Source organism: Eschrichtius robustus, chromosome X, assembly GCF_028021215.1.
Source record: "Eschrichtius robustus isolate mEscRob2 chromosome X, mEscRob2.pri, whole genome shotgun sequence".
Lineage (NCBI taxonomy): Eukaryota > Metazoa > Chordata > Mammalia > Artiodactyla > Eschrichtiidae > Eschrichtius > Eschrichtius robustus.
Window position 1 is genome coordinate 9,810,893 of NC_090845.1, and position 16,441 is coordinate 9,827,333.

The following is a 16,441-nucleotide window of genomic DNA, read 5'->3' on the forward strand; positions in this document are numbered from 1 at the left end:
TCTCCCTGTGCTATGCGGCTGCTTCCCACTGGCTATCTATTTTACATTTGGTAGTGTATATATGTCCATGCCACTCTCTCACTTCGTCCCAGCTTACCCTTTCCCCTCGCGGAGCCACTCATCACTGCGGTGAGCGGGTTTCTCATTACGGTGGCTTCTCTTGTTGCGGAGCACGGGCTCTAGGTGTGCGGGCTTCAATAGTTGTGGTGCGTGGGCTCAGTAGTTGTGTCTCGTGGGCTCTAGAGCACAGGCTCAGTAGTTGTGGTGCACGGGCTTAGTTGCTCCGCAGCATGTGGGATCTTCCCGGACCGAGGCTCGAACCCGTGTCCCCTGCATTGACAGGCAGATTCTTACCCACTGCACCACTAGGGAAGTCCCTAAGGTAATTTAAAAAAAAATAAAAACCATGTTAGAACAATAGAATTCCTCCATTTTGCACATTTGAGACAGAGTCTTGAGATGAGGCAGACATTTTCTAGGATAATTTTTAAAAAAATAAAAACCATGTTAGAACAATAGAATTCCTCCATTTTGCATAAAGTAACAAAGGCTTCTTTCCAAGACTGTGAGTTTCTGCTTTTTCATGTTTTAGAGGCTAAACAGTGAAGATTGCTTTGTTATTCAGTTGATGACTATTTTAAAAATAATGTTGAGGTTCACGGTCAGGGAGGAATTACTGAAATTGTTTTTTCCATATATTTTAAGAGTTTTGCTTTTGGGGTTATCTTTTCTACCACCCTGCCTCTGTTCCTTGTTACATTAAGTGGTTTCCCATGGTTTAGACTACTTGCTGCTGCCACTTCAAATGAAATGCTCATTTCTGATTCCTGATGTTGTTACTCTGCCTGTGTCCTTCTCCTACTTTGGGGTTATAATATCCTATTGTTGGCTGCTTGTTCCGGTCTTTATGCTTGAGAATTTGAACTGTCACTTCTATTAACTTTGGTTAACTTTTACCTTGTAAACTACCAATTATTATTGTTGACTTATATGAGTCAAATTAACAATTAAATACAACAGGGACACTTCGCAGGACAATATAAAATTAAGAACACATCTGCCAGAACACTTGCAATCTACAACAAGAGGCATATATTTTGGAAGGAATAGTTTCTCAGTTTATTGTTTCTTTTGAAGAAGGATTGCTGTGGTTCTTGACTGTCGAGTCTAAGCAAACTTATTACACATGGTTACTATCTCTTGGGTTAATCATGTTTTGGAGACTGGGTCTAAGGAGAAGAACTTCTTGCTGGAGAATTGTCTATGGTATCTTGGCCTGAAGTTCAGCTTCTTCCAGGATGTATCTGGACTGTGTGGTTGAAACCATACCATGACTCAGCTGGCATTTGCAATCCTGATTCATCTCTTGCCAAGTAGCTTATTGATGCCAGACAATGTCTCTTGATTATCATCAAAGTTCCTTTTGCTTAGATATACTTGGTTTTCCCAGGAAAGAGAGTTGGCCACTTAGAGCCAGTTGGCACCTGACTAGCTATTAGTAATATGTTCTTCTCCCTCTGGATGTCAGCTCCCTAAGGGCTCTGTGCCAATCACACTTTAATGATATTTAAAAGAGACGAATTGTCTTGGAGAAATGTTTCTGCCTTGGAAGCATCTTATGAGGTTCTTGAAACCTAATTATAAATGAACTCATGAAAGAGATAAAAGTTTTATAAGTCAGTTGGATTTTTCCTACACCACGTTAGGAATAGATGATTCCTTCATTGCTGCAGGTGAGGTGGGATGAGTTTTAAGGGCTTCTGTAAAGCTCAGATTCTTAGTTATTCTTGAATATGAAGATTGATTAATCTTTTACTGCTGGGTTTTTTTTTATTGAAAAATTTACAACGTTCTCTATTCACAATTAAATCTCTGCTATGGGACTCTTAAGCAACTTAAAGGCATTTAATGATTTTATTTCTTTGTATTAATTGTGGATATACAGTTGACCCCTGAACATGAGTTTGAACTGTGTGTGTCCACTTCTACCGGATTTTTTTTTTCGATAAATACGCACTACAGTGCTACACGATCTGCAGTTGGTTGATTCTGCAGATAAGGAACTGTGGAAACAGCGGGCCGACTGTCAAGTTATACATGGATTTTTGACTGTGCAGCACCCCTAACCCCCTCATTGTTCAAGGGTCAGCTGTATTTGGTACAAAGGCAAACAAGAGCCATAAGTTCCAATAGAAGGTTGACACCGATATCTGAGATAAGTGATACCTGAGAAAAAGGAGCTAGATAGGTGAAGAGGTATTATTAGGATCGTTGAAAGATAAACTGAGGCATATTAAAATTTTTAAGAGTTTATTTGAGCAAAAATCAATTGGAATGGGGCAGCACCAAACTGGAAGTGTACTCCACCAACAGGAGCTTGGGAAGAGACTTTTATAGAGAAAATGGGGAAAGCAAAGCAAAGAAAGTATTGATTGGCTACTGGTTAAAGCCTAGTTGGCTGTTTGTGATTGGTTGTCCATAGCATTTTGATTTCATAACCTTGAGGCACTTACAGGCTTAGATTTTGGTTTGCTTACCTAGGCTGCCAAGGCATTAGAGCCACCTCAGTCTAATGGCCTCTTTGTTTAATTAATTAAACTATTTCCCCCTTTTGGTCATCCTCTCATGTGGGAGATATTGACCAACAATCTGGTATTAGCACTACTCTCAGTCACCAACAGACTTAAGTTGTTCTTGTCTCATTGTGAAACTCATAGGTTATGATGTCTGAACCGTGGAAGAATTATTTTTGATGTTAATCTCATTTTTCATGAGACCATTTTCAATAAGACCATCTGAAGTACTGCTGATGGCTATGAACATGCATTTAAGACCATTGAGAGAACACAGCACACCAGGGGCTCTACAATGATGACTATTAGGAAGATAATACAAAGAGACTGAAGTATACTCCTTAACCAGGGCCCCATGAATCAAACCAATTGGTATCAAATAAATCAAAGAATGTACATGAAGGGGCATCAACCCCATTTTAGCCAAGTGGCTTCTTTGTTAATTTCCTGTATTTGCTACAATACCAGAGGTGTTGAACCGGGTACAGCAGAAGTATTTGCTGTGGTACAGACTCTTCCTTGTTCAGCCAGCAAGTAATCTGAAGCACTTCTTTTATCTAAACCACCTTAGCAAGAAAGTCTCAGGACTTGTGTTGTATAGTTATGGCCTTAGCAGCAGATGCAGCGATAGTGGTCAGAGTTAAGGAGCATTGTCTTTCCATGTGTTAACAGAGAGAAAACACAAGTAGCAAGAAGGCAAAAGGAATAAAGATTTCATATTGGGGATGAAGATCTTGATCCGTGATCTTGGGAGAGCTGTCTACCTCAAGATACCATCTGCCTCTGGGGAGGAACCTCTCTAGTCAATTTTAATTTTACATCTCCAGCTAGTGTGCAGTTCCAGGAGTCTGGAAAAGCCCTTTTTAATTGGGGAATGTGTACCCAGGTTCAATTCCCTGAAATTTGTCCGTGATCTGGGTAGTGAGAAGGACCTGGTATCGTCCCTTCCGAGGAGGTTCAAGGGCAGTCATATTCTTAGTGATTCGCAATCAGAAGAGTGGGAGAAAATTGGAAACGTTAGTTTGGAGAGTTGTAGCCAGATATTTGAGGAAACTAGAAGAACTCAGGATCCAGTTCAGTTTACAGATACACAGTTCTTTCCTCTAACCTTTATTATTTCGAAGTAGTTTTAATTACATATATTTATTAAACTTCTTAACCCTTAGAATCCTTTATTCCTAGTGAAAACAAAGAAGTAATCAGTGTGGACTGTCTGTTACACTAGCATTCTGTGGATTGGCAAATTTATAAACACCTTTCACAGTTTCTAGAAGTATATTCATCCTCTTAGTAGTTTTTCAGTGTGGCACAAAACATGTTTACTGATAGAACCAAATATCTTCAGTTCCTCTGCAAAAGAAAACCAAAAGTAGACAAACCTATGTTCAGTAATTAATGTTTCAGTATTTTATCTTACTTGGAAACGATCTAGATGTTCAATGAATAGCCATCATTTAACTTATCGCATACAACTTTAAGGTTTTAAGTTACCAAAAATATTTTGGAAACTATTTTATTGACGTATAGTTGGTTTACAATGTTGTGTTAATTTCTAGTGTATAGCAAAGTGATTCAGATATATCTATATCTATATCTATATCTATATATATCTGCGTGTGTGTGTGTGTGTGTGTGTGTGTGTGTGTGTATATATATATATATATATATATATATATATATATATATATACTTTTTCAGATTCTTTTCCATTATAGGTTATTACAAGATATTGAGTATAGTTCCCTGTGCTATACAGTAGGACCTTGTTGTTTATCTATTTTATATATAGTAGTGTGTATCTGTTAATCCCAAACTCTCTAATTTATCCCTCCCCTCCCTTTCCCCTTTGGTAACCATAAGTTTGTTTTCTATCTCTGTGAGTCTGTTTCTGTTTTGTAAATAAGTTCATTTGCATCATATTTTAGATTGCACATATAAGCAATATCATATGATATTTGTCCTTCTCTTTCTGAGTTACTTCACTTAGTATGATAATCTCTAGGTCCATCCATGTTGCTGCAAATGACATTATTTCATTCCTTTTTATGGCTGAGTGATACATTACATTGTAAAGAAGATGTACCACATCTTCTTTATCCATTCATCTGTCAGTGGGCACTTAGGTTGTTTCCATGTCTTGGCTACTGTAAATAGTGCTGTTATGAACATTGGGGTCCGTGTATCTTTTCAAGGTAGAGTTTTCTTTAGATATATGCCCAGGAGTGGGATTGCTGGATCATATGGTAACTCTAGTTTTTCACAGAACCTCCATACTGTTCTCCATAGTGGCTGTGGAAACTATTTTTAAGTGGACATACCATAAAGCATGATTATTGTTGACAAGTGCATTTATAAACTTTTATGTTACTTACGTCTCTTTAGTTTCATTGTTCTTAACAATTTATGTTTAGATTACTCGTGAAAATTTCATGAGACATTGAACAGCCAGCCATCATCTTAAGTTACCCTTCTTGCTGACAAATTATGTAACAGAGATTACATGAGCTTATTTGACTTTGGTTAACCTAGATAGGATAAAAGTATTCTACTTAATGCTAATAAATCTAAAGACATGCCTGTTTTAATTTAACCAGCAAACTTAAACTAGCTTTCATTTACCAAAGATTATCCTAGATCATGTGAAATTGAGAAACATTTGAGTTGGTTTCTATATTTGTGAGCATATACTTGATTTACATAAAAGTTTGTTTTTAAGCCTATTAAATATAGCTCTTTAAAAATTAATTTTGGCTATACCATCTGAAGGTAGAAAAATATCACACATCTATCACATACATACATAAACATACAGACAGACCCAGAGCTCTGATAGCTTTTGTTTAAAAAATTTAGCCATGAGATAGATACAATAATGCAAAACTTAATAGTTTATGAAAGAATGACTGGATCAAAATTTTCTTTCTGGCAGATAGAGTATGTTAAGGTTACCTGCTCAGATGGCTAAAGCTTTTATTAATATTTGTGGAAAAAACTTGTAAGATTTTTCATTCACCTAAGTTCCACATAGCTGCTGCTGCTGCTGCTGCTTCTTCTTCTTCTTCCTCTTCTTCTTCTTCTTCTTCTTTCTGATAAAAATTATCTCCCTGAAGTTTACATTTTTTTAAAATTAATTAATTTATTTATTTATGGCTGTGTTGGGTCTTCATTTCTGTGCGAGGGCTTTCTCTAGTTGCGGCAAGCGGGGGCCACTCTTCATCGCGGTGTGCGGGCCTCTCACTATCGTGGCCTCTCTTGTTGCGGAGCACAGGCTCCAGGCGCGCAGGCTCAGTAATTGTGGCTCACGGGCCCAGTTGCTCTGCAGCATGTGGGATCTTCCCAGACCAGGGCTCCAACCCGCGTCCCCTGCATTGGCAGGCAGATTCTCAACCACTGCGCCACCAGGGAAGCCCTGAAGTTTGCATTTTATGAGATGGCTCTGGGTTCCTAGAGAAGACCAGGTAGAATATTTATATCTCAAAGGCACATAGAAAGGATGTAAGTTTCTCCAAGAAGGGCTTTTACTATTTAAATCAGATTTTTTAGAGTATCTGCAAGCCTTTTGGTATGAATAGGGGAGGTTTGGGGATTGGTAAAAAGGATGGGTGGGCTTTGAATTGTTCCTAGAGCCGCATTTCTGTTATTGTAAAGTCATAGTTTGTAAGACAAGTACAGTTGGTTTCAGTTCCTCAAAGAATTGGGTTGCAAGCTGAATGACGTCTAGACGTTGACCCAGCCATACAACTACACTAGCCTCAATTTGCTTCTTTACATCAGGGAGAAGATCTTCGACTAAGATGGGAATCAAAAGATGTTTACATTGTAGATTTCTAGCTCTGTGTCTTTGGGATGTTTTAGTAAACTCTTCCACCATGGCTTCAGAATGTTTTTCTTTCCCTTTAGGTGCATACTGCTTGGGCAGAAGGCCTTAAAATCGTTCCTATCAGGCTCTGAATATTAGCTTCCAATTTGGCCAACTTCTGACCATAGAGCTACTTTAGAAAAACAAACAAACAAACAAACACCTTTTTGAGTATCTTGTCAGGTTTCAGCTGGTCAAACAGTAAATATTCCCAGCATATTGAACAATCCCATGGCTACAAGAGGGATTCTCAGAGAGGGTGCAAAAAATCCTACCCTCTCGAGATGCAGAGCCACTCCCAAAAATAACCAAAGGAAAGACTTACTTCCTCTGGCAGCTGGCAACAGTGGGTATTTCTGTCTGGCTATATGTTTGAGGTCCCCAACCTGACAGTTGCCCAGGCAAGTTCTCAGGGCACAAAATGAGACAAACAAGAAGGCAGTAGCTCTCCCTGGGAGGGAAAGGATCGATAACCAATGTGTTTTCCAGCCAATGTGAATTTGGAAAGGAAGGGACAACGTGAAATTTTCCCTTCCTCTCTCCACCAGGCTCCACAGATTTTGGAGAGCTGACCTTGGTAAGAATTCTTACCCTTTTGCCAGGCTTCTGCCAGTTTTCCCAGGATGCCGTCTGCAGGATTCGGAGTGAGTGGGGTGTTCCAGTGGGTCCCATCCTGGTCACTAGAAACTGTAGAGGAGGAAAAATAACTTTCCCTCTGCCCTTCATAGTGAGTGCCTGGCTGAGACCCCTTTTCTCTAGGGCACCTCCTAAGGGGATAAGGTTATCTCAGGTGGTTAAAAGTTCCCCACTGTAATTCAAGACTATCTTTGGTGAGGTTAACCTTAAAACAAAATTTTATTCACCTGAGGCCTCATACTGGACCCAGTCCGGTTTCCCAGTGTGTCCTGGACCAGGTCCAGTTTCTAAGCTGGACCCAGTCTGTCCCCAGACCCATTTCGGTTTCTAAGTCGGAACCACTTTGTTCTGCACCGGGTCCAGTTTCAAAGTCGGACCCAGTTTGTCAACGGACCTCGTCCATTTTCTAAGTCGTCCTGGTCCTCGTCCCGTTTGTGAGTTGGACACAGTTCGTGCCCGGAACCGGTTCGGTTTCCAAGTCGGAAAAAGTCCAATTCTGGCCAGTTTCTGGACCCAGTCCGGAAAAAGAAAGGCTCGAAGTCTGAAAGCTCATAACGCAAAAGCCGGAGCTGGGACCCAGACTCCGAGAGGGCCTCGCCCACCTCCAGAGGCAGCGAGCAGGCAGCCGGTCAAGGGGCTTCCCAGGTACCTCTGTTTGTTTGCTCAGTGCTCCTGGGGGCTCTCAGAGGGCTCCTCTGGTTCCCTGTTCCGGCACCAGAACTGTTAAAGCATAAACTGAGGCATATTAAAAATTCTTCGAGTTCTTCTGAGCAAAAGTCAGTTTGAAGCGGGCAGCGCCAAACCGGAAGTGGTTAGGGGTGCTCCACTGACAGGAGCCGGGGGAAAGACATACAGAGAACACCCAAAAGCAGTCAGTAAATTATTAATTGGCTGTGGCTTCAAGCCTACTTGGCTGTTTGTGATTGGTCATTCTTAGCATTTTGATTTCATAACCTTGAGGCACTTACAAGCTTAGATTTCAGTTTGCTTACGTGGGCTTCTACGGCATTATGGCCACCTCCGTCTAATGGCCTTGTTTAATTAATTTAACAGGATCCTATATTTAAACCTCTCACAAAATAGTCATTTACTGGGTCAACTTCCTATGTCAGCTAATTTTACTGAGTGGATTTCTCTATAACTGTAGCTGTCCTTTCCCAGGTCTTTGGGGTTTTTTGCCTCAAATGTTAGAATCAATATTACTTTAGGTTTAATAGTTTCTATCTTATAAAATTTTTTAAAAATCAGCACAAACGTGAAAATAAGAAGGCAAGGAATAAAGAAGGTCTTTTAGGCCTGGGTTGATAGGTACGCACCAGGCCGGAATTGGTCATTCATTCATTCATTCATTCAATTTACTATTTGCATAATATTACAGGAATACAAATTTGAAATATGTGCAGTCCTTCCAGAGGTTTGCTATGGCGATAAAACTTCTAACAACTAAAGCCATTGGTAGTGCTTAATACCCTAAATGCTGATGTCTAAGTAGGGGAAGTCCCATGAATGTTCCTAGATGGGAGAGAGAACCTGTCTACTGGGGTTGGCTTGAGCAGGTGAGGTGGGAGCAAGAATGTTGAGGATAGTCTTAGCACTTGATTGGCCTTTCATATGAACCTTATAGAGTGGGTAAGGTCTTGAAAAGAGGGTTTGAGATGGAGAAAGTATTAGCGGGAGGAAAAAGCATGAGGAAAAAGCATGAGGGAAAGCATTTTGGTCAGCTGTGGGGCTCGTATGCAGATGAAGGTGGTACTTAGATTACTGTAAAGGTGTCAGAAATGAAGTGCTAGAAATTGTTTGCACATGGGTTAGGTAGAGAGCAGGGAAAAGTTGGATGTGAGGCTCAAGATTTATTGTATAAGTACAAACTTTTTAATTTCTGTGTAGGAGTGGTGCATTAGCCCTCAGAATGTGCCTCATAGACCTTCCTACACTGTGCAACAGCTGTCCCAGGGCCCCACCTCCTATGGTGCAGAATCTACTGTGGATCTTGCTTCTCAGGGGCTGCTCCCCAACAGTGACTGAGCAGGCTGGGGATACTAAGGCATGCTGTTCCAGGAGACACAAACTCCTTTGTCAGTTGACCTTGGCTCAAGAACTCCCAGACAGCTTTGCTGAACCTTCCTTAGACATTAAGGGAGTCTGGGATGCTTCCACCCATGAGAAGGTGGGTGTGTCAGCTCTCTTAGCCTTGCCTGGCTCCATCCGTATTTCTCTTTGCACAAGCATTTTCACTAATAAAATCTTTGTACATTTAATCTCATCTTGACTTAGGACCAGGACTAACTCAAAGTGTTTAAGGGTGGCAACCTGGTTGGAGGTGTATGGCTTGGGAGATTGTCTTGAAGAGGTGTTTGTATGGCAAGCACATTGCTTTTGTTTCGATTTCATGGGTATCTGAGGAGACTTCGGTGGAACTGGTGAAGATTATGGAGGTCTTTAGCACCCCCTAGGCTACCCTGGGTGTTGGTAGTGGGGAGTCACGAAGTTTTTGACTTGTTACAAGAATGATGATACAGATTATTTCATATTTCAGTCATATACTATGACTAAAATTGTATATATTATATATGACTAAAAACATTATTTGAACTCTAGTTAATTCAATGTAAACTCAAAATAATGAATAATAATAATTTGGGCCTCTAGTTCCGTGCTTCTGACTCAGAACTGCTGTCTTAAGTCTCTGACAAAGACAGCTTAAAAATTCTTTTCTCCACTAATTTTTTTCCCTCAGTATCCTTTTAATACATTTTATCAGGATTTATGACATGGCCATACAATTTCTTAATTTATAGTGCTCCTTCTTTGTATAATTTGTGAAAGAACTCTTATGACACCCAGAAATTACTTTAACTCAGTTTAATATTAATAATACCAATATTAATAAAGACATATGTTAAAGCATGCACCTGTTCCTCAGCTTTGTGTTATGCTTTGTCTTGCATTGAAATAATTCTGTGTTTAGGAACTTGCCGTTGGTGGCCTTGGATATCACGGTACTGTCACAACTTTAGGCTGTGACTTTGCTGCAGGTGCTATTAACGGGAGGAGACAATAGTCTGCCAGGCAGAAGCAGAGGAGGGAAAACTGGATTCCCACACATGCTGCGGCCTTGGCCACTCGCACACGTTATATGCATCTGTGAAAATAACTTATACCGGGACTACATGCAACAAATAAAGTAAGACTGCTCAGAAAGTTAACAAGAGTGAAGGGATGAGGCAGCAAGAGGAGGCTGGGGGCTGACTGAGGGCACTTGAAGGGCATTGCATTGGCAGCACTAAAGGGACGGCCAGGCACACTGGGGGGCAAGGACAGAGGAAGCCACCTAGAGGATCTAGCGCTCGTGAGAGTAAGCCAAGACTTTGAACAGAGTAAGTAGAAGGGAAGGAGGAAATGGCCAGTGGTTTTGATTTGCCTGCACATTTGGAGAATAGAAGCGTTTAGCATCCTTTGTGGAAAGCACGTGCTTCCGTCTGAGTGACTGAGGGGTTATTTAGCAAATGCAAAACCATTCAGGCCTCTTGTCTTTACATGTAAAACTGTCCTGTCATTGTTTTATTGCTCTGGGAATATTCTAGAAAATTGGTGCCTCATTTATCCATGAAGACTTCCATTCATCTGCTAAGCCCCTGAGCACAAAGATGCATTCCAAAATTGGAAGGGGTTTAATGGATACTTTGCATTGACCTTACTGCTCTTTGATTTTGTTGGCAATATTGACTTCTGCTTGTAGTAAAATGGATTTTTCTCTAGTAAATGTTTGTTCTTGTGCAGAAAAATGTGAAAGAAACCTTATAATTCATTGTTCTCAGTAGTTTCATAAAGTTAGTCATTATTTAAATTGACGGTGGTAGAGGTAGAAAAGTCTAAAGAACATCCATCTGTGACGTTCCCAGAAGAAGTATTCTTGCCAATGAGTAAAACTGAGTGAATCACACTGTTCTTTAAAAATGCATAACGTGTTTTGTGCAAGGAAGATAGTCAAAACGAGATATCATTTGTCTCATAGGTGGATGGAAACGAAACCAAGAGAAGAAAATAAGTGACTTAGTAACCTAACTTTACCCAGAGAGTGGAAAATAAAATGCAAGATTTCAAACCCTGCCCTTCCATTTCATCTTCATCTTTGAAAAGTACAGGTGAGTGTTTATTAATCATTTTCAAAGTTGACCTAGTGGCTATGGAAACAGAAAGTGGCCAAGACAGCAGTGCTGATCTGACGCAAGATTGTTTTCTTCTTCTTGCAAACTTCATTAGGATGGTATTGTTTTCTTATTCATGAACGTGAAAATGTGACTTGATTTTTTTTTTCTCTCGACAACAAAGAAGAATGGCGAGGGTGTGGGGAGGTGGGCTGGGCTGGCTAGCTAGTCCGGTTTTTGCCAGCAATAAATGACCAATGCTTCCTGTATTTGAACTCTTCTGGGAGTTTCTTCCCAGTCCTTGCCTCTTCCCAGCCACCCACAGTGAATGTCTGGCCATCTGAAGGCCACCTGGCCTGAACACTGTGTTAAACCAGCTTGGCAAGATATGACACTCCCACTCCCGTGGTAAGTGGCGTTGGGGAGAGCTGTTTGCTGCATTATTTTGCAGGATGGAACACTGAGAGTGTACAGATCCATGTGCTGGGGAGATATAGGGCTACACCCCCAATCACAGGTGACTAGTAAGCCCATCTGGCTCTCTCCGCCCAGGTCTCCTGGGCTGACCACTCTGTGAGCCTCTGGCAGAGAGCAGAGGGGAGCCATGTGTACCGGCAATGGTGTCCTCTCATCTGCCACACCTTCCTTGCTTCCTCTGGGCTTCCAGGATGCCACACTCATCTGGCCTTCCTCCTACCCCACCCCTGTGCTTGCTGCTCCTTCTCTACCTCTGCCTTTCCCTCTATCAGAGTGCCAGAGGCTGAACTCTCCCAGGTGGCTGGGGATCGCATTCACTACCGGGAGTCAAGACTTTAGCATTTTGTGTGTGTGTGTGTGTGTGTGTGTGTGTGTGTGTGTGTAAGTGTGTGTGTGTATTATATATTATATGTATTATATAATATACTCATATAGTATTCAAAGCCATATATGTATAAACATATATACATATGTATTTATTTAAATTCATGCACGTATGTACACATAGATACACATATTTATTTATTTTTTCTTCCTACTTATTGCCCTCAAGGTCCATCTGTGTTACAATTGGCAAGATTTCATTCTTTTTTATAGCTGAATAGTAATCCATGGTGTATATATACTCCAATTTCTTTATCCATTCACTCAGCGATGGATGCTTATGTTGTTTCTGTACCTTGGCTGTTGTAAATAATGCTGGAGTAAACATGGGAGTGCAGATATCTTTTTGAGTTAGTGTTTTCGTTTTCTTTGGTTAAATGTCAGAAATGGAATTGCTGGATCATAAGATAGTTCTATTCTTAATTTTTTAGGAAACCCTCTTACTGTTTCCCATAGTGGCTGCATCACCAACAGTTTACATTACCACCAACAGTATACAAGGGTTCCCTTTTCTCCTCATCTTCGCCAACACTTGTTTCTTGTCTTTTTGATAATAGCCATTCTAACAGCTGTGAGGTGGTACCTCATTGTGGTTTAGGTTTGCATTTCTCTGATGATAAATGATGCTGAGCATCTTTTCATGTAGCTGTTGGCCATCTGTATGTCTTCTTTGGAAAAATGTCTATTCAGATCTTCTGCCCATTTTTAAATTGGATTGCTTGTTTTTTGTTTTGTTTTGCTATTGAGTTGTATGACTTCTTTATGTATTGTGAATATTAGCTCCTTATCAGATATATGACCTACATATATTATTTTCCATTCGGTAGGTTGCCTTTTCATTTTGTTGATGGTTTCCTTTGCTGTGCAGAGCTTTTTTGTTTGAGGTAGTCCCACTTGTTTATTTTTGCTTTTGTCACTTTTGCTTTCTTGTGTCAAAAAATCATCTCCAAGACCTCTGTTAGGGAGCTTACTGCCTATGTTTTCTTCTAGGATTTTTATGATTTCAAGTCTTATGTTCAAATCTTAATTCATTTTGAGTTAATTTTTGTTTACGGTGTAAGATAGTGGTCAAGTTTCATTCTTTTGCCTGTGGCTGTCCAGTTTTCCCAATACCATTTATTGAAGAGACTTTCCTCTCCCCATTGTATATTCTTGGCTCCTTTGTCATAAATTAATTGACCATATATGTGTAGATTTATTTCTGAGGTCTCTATTCTGTTCCATTTATCTATGTGTCTGTTTTTATGCTAATACCATAGTTTTTTGATTATTATAATTTTGTAATATAGTTTGAAATCAGAGAGTATGATACCTCCAGCTTTGTTTTTCTTTCTCAGGATTGCTTTGGCTATTTAGGGTCTTTTGTGCTTCCATACAAATTTAAGGATTGTTTATTTCTGTGAAAAATGCCATTGGACTTTTGATAGGGATTGCATTGAATCTGCCTATTGCTTTGGGTAGTATGGACATTTTAACAATATTAATTCTTCTGATCTATGAGCACGGAATATCTTTCTATGTATTTGTGTCTTCCTCAATTTCTTTCATTAATGTTTTGTAGTTTTCAATATACAGGATTTTTACCTCCTTGGTTAAATTTATTTCTAGGTATTTTATTCTTTTTGATGCAATTGTAAATGGGATTGTTTTCTTAATTTCTCTGATATTTTGTTATTAGTGTATAGAAACACAACAGATTTTTTGTGTATTGATTTTGTATCCTGAAACTTTACTGAATTCATTTATTAGTTCTAACAGTTTTTTTGATGGAGTCTTTAGGTTTTCTATGTATAATATCATGTCATCTACAAATAGTGATAATTTTACTTCTTCCTTTCCAATTTGGGTGCCCTTTATTTCTTTTTCTTGCCTAATTGCTCTGGCTAGGACTTCCCATACTATGTTGAATAAAAGTGGCAAGAGTGGGCATCCTTGTTTTGTTCATGATCTTAGAGGAAAAGCTTTCAGCTTTTCACTGTTGAGTATGATTTTTTTTTATTAATTTATTTTATTTTATTTATTTATGGCTGTGTTCGGTCTTCGTTTCTGTGTGAGGGCTTTCTTCTAGTGTGGCAAGCGGGGGCCACTCTTCATCGCGGTGCGCGGGCCTCTCACTATCGCGGCCTCTCTTGTTGCGGAGCACAGGCTCCAGACGCGCAGGTTCAGTAGTTGTGGCTCACGGGCCCAGTTGCTCCGTGGCATGTGGGATCTTCCCAGACCAGGGCTCGAACCCGTGTCCCCTGCATTGGCAGGCAGATTCTCAACCACTGCGCCACCAGGGAAGCCCAAGTATGATTTTTTTTAAAGCACATCTATGTGAGTTGTATAAACTGTATGAAGGTGTGTTGCACAGAACTGAATCTCCACAAGAAAGTGATAGCCACAGTTTATAGAGTACTCATTCTATGCTGAGCAATGTGCTAAAGTACATTCTATAGATATTCTAATTAATCCTTATACAGGTTTCCCCTGCTATCCAAAAGTCAAGTGTTCCTATGAAACTTTTCGTAAGCTGAAATGATGTAAAGTGAAGAAGCAGTTACCTCAGGACACATCTTGCTAATGCCTGCAAAAATAAATCGAGATAAAGCACAGATGGTCACAGACATACTTCAAGGCTGTGGTGGCTTGATGCTGAGGTGCTGTGTGTAGTTCCTGAGGAAGGAGCTTGGTGGTACCACTCTCACTGCTCGGAGTGCATGCTCCCTCTGTAAGGGCTTGCTGCAAAACAAATGCTAAATGCTATTTTCACATTTTGGCTTTTTTTTTTTCATAAAAGCAAACATTCTCTTCATATTTCTTTAAGTTAGTGAAAACGGGTACTCTTGTAGGTTTTTTTTTTTTTTTAGAGTAAAGTGGCATAAAGCAAACTTTCGAAAAGCGGGGGACCCCTGTAATAGGATTAATTAGAGGTACGTATTTTCACCATGGAAATGCTGGAAATATGGACACTGAGGCCTAGAAAGGCTAAGACGTTGGCTGAGGTTCATATATCTAATATGACTAGTCTAGGTTTGTTTATCTCTCTCCAAATATAGTTCTCTTAACTAGAGCAGATTATGTAACTGATAAACTGAGTGGTGATTGGGATATACCAGATCCTTTCACACATTTGATTTTTCTAAAAGGATATCCAGATGGTAGAGTAAGTTGAATCAAAATGAGCCAAGTCATACAAGGCTTTGGCATGGGAATAACTACTATGTGGCCTGGTCTTATGATGTCTTGTGTCCATCAATTACTTGCTCTGGGGAAAAGGACTTCACAAAGTGGTACATTTTCCAGGCTAGTAGTTCAGGTAATAAAGGACTGCAAACATTGAGTTTAGACAATAACAGGAGAAACAAGGTGAAAAAGTACGGTTCTCAGTTCTAGGGTCCTGGAAATCCTCAGATGGATAACGAAGGTCCAGGGCAGACAAATTTTGTGAGCTATAATATAATGGTGGTCTCCAAACTTATTTGTTTACATATCACCTCAGCAAAAAAATGGTAAGACTATCCATATATGCCTGTGTCTTTGTATGTCTATACATGTTTACAGATTATGTACATATACTAAGAGATCTTTAAAGAGACTTTTAAGTTTAGTAAAATTTTGTGAAGTAATGGATGAGTGTTGTCTCATGGTTTTAATGTTACTGAAAAATATGGTAGTGGTTTGTTTTTGCGGTCTGGATATTTAGTTTTTCAAGTATTTTGCAAATTCTGATGACTTCATGCTACTATTAGCCAATTTCTAAGGGGCAAAATATAGTTTTGTGGTAAGATTGATGGTTAACCGTAATGGGTGTTAATCCATATTTAGGTAGTCTTAATTTGACTTTGTGTGGCTGATTTCTCCTCTGATCTGATTGTATCAGTATTTTTCAAACTGCATATTGTAACCTATTGGTGGATTATAATATTAATAATAACTAATATTATTTTAAATAAAATATAAGAGAAAATATCAGAGTATATTACTAATAAGTATTTTTTTTTAGATGGTTGTCTCATTGAATGTGGATCATTGTGACCTTTGTTTCTTCATTCAGACCTCTCATGTTTTATTATACAATTTCTTTTTTTAAAGCATTATTCATTTTAATTAATTAATTTATTTGTTTATTTTTGGCTGTGTTGGGTCTTCCTTTCTGTGCGAGGGCTTTCTCCAGTTGCGGCGAGTGGGGGCCACTCTTCATCGCGGTGCGCGGGCCTCTCACTATCGCGGCCTCTCTTGTTGTGGAGCACAGGCTCCAGACGCGCAGGCTCAGTCGTTGTGGCTCACGGGCCTACTTGCTCCGCGGCATGTGGGATCTTCCCAGACCAGGGCTTGAACCCGTGTCCCCTGCATTAGCAGGCAGACTCTCAACCACTGCGCCA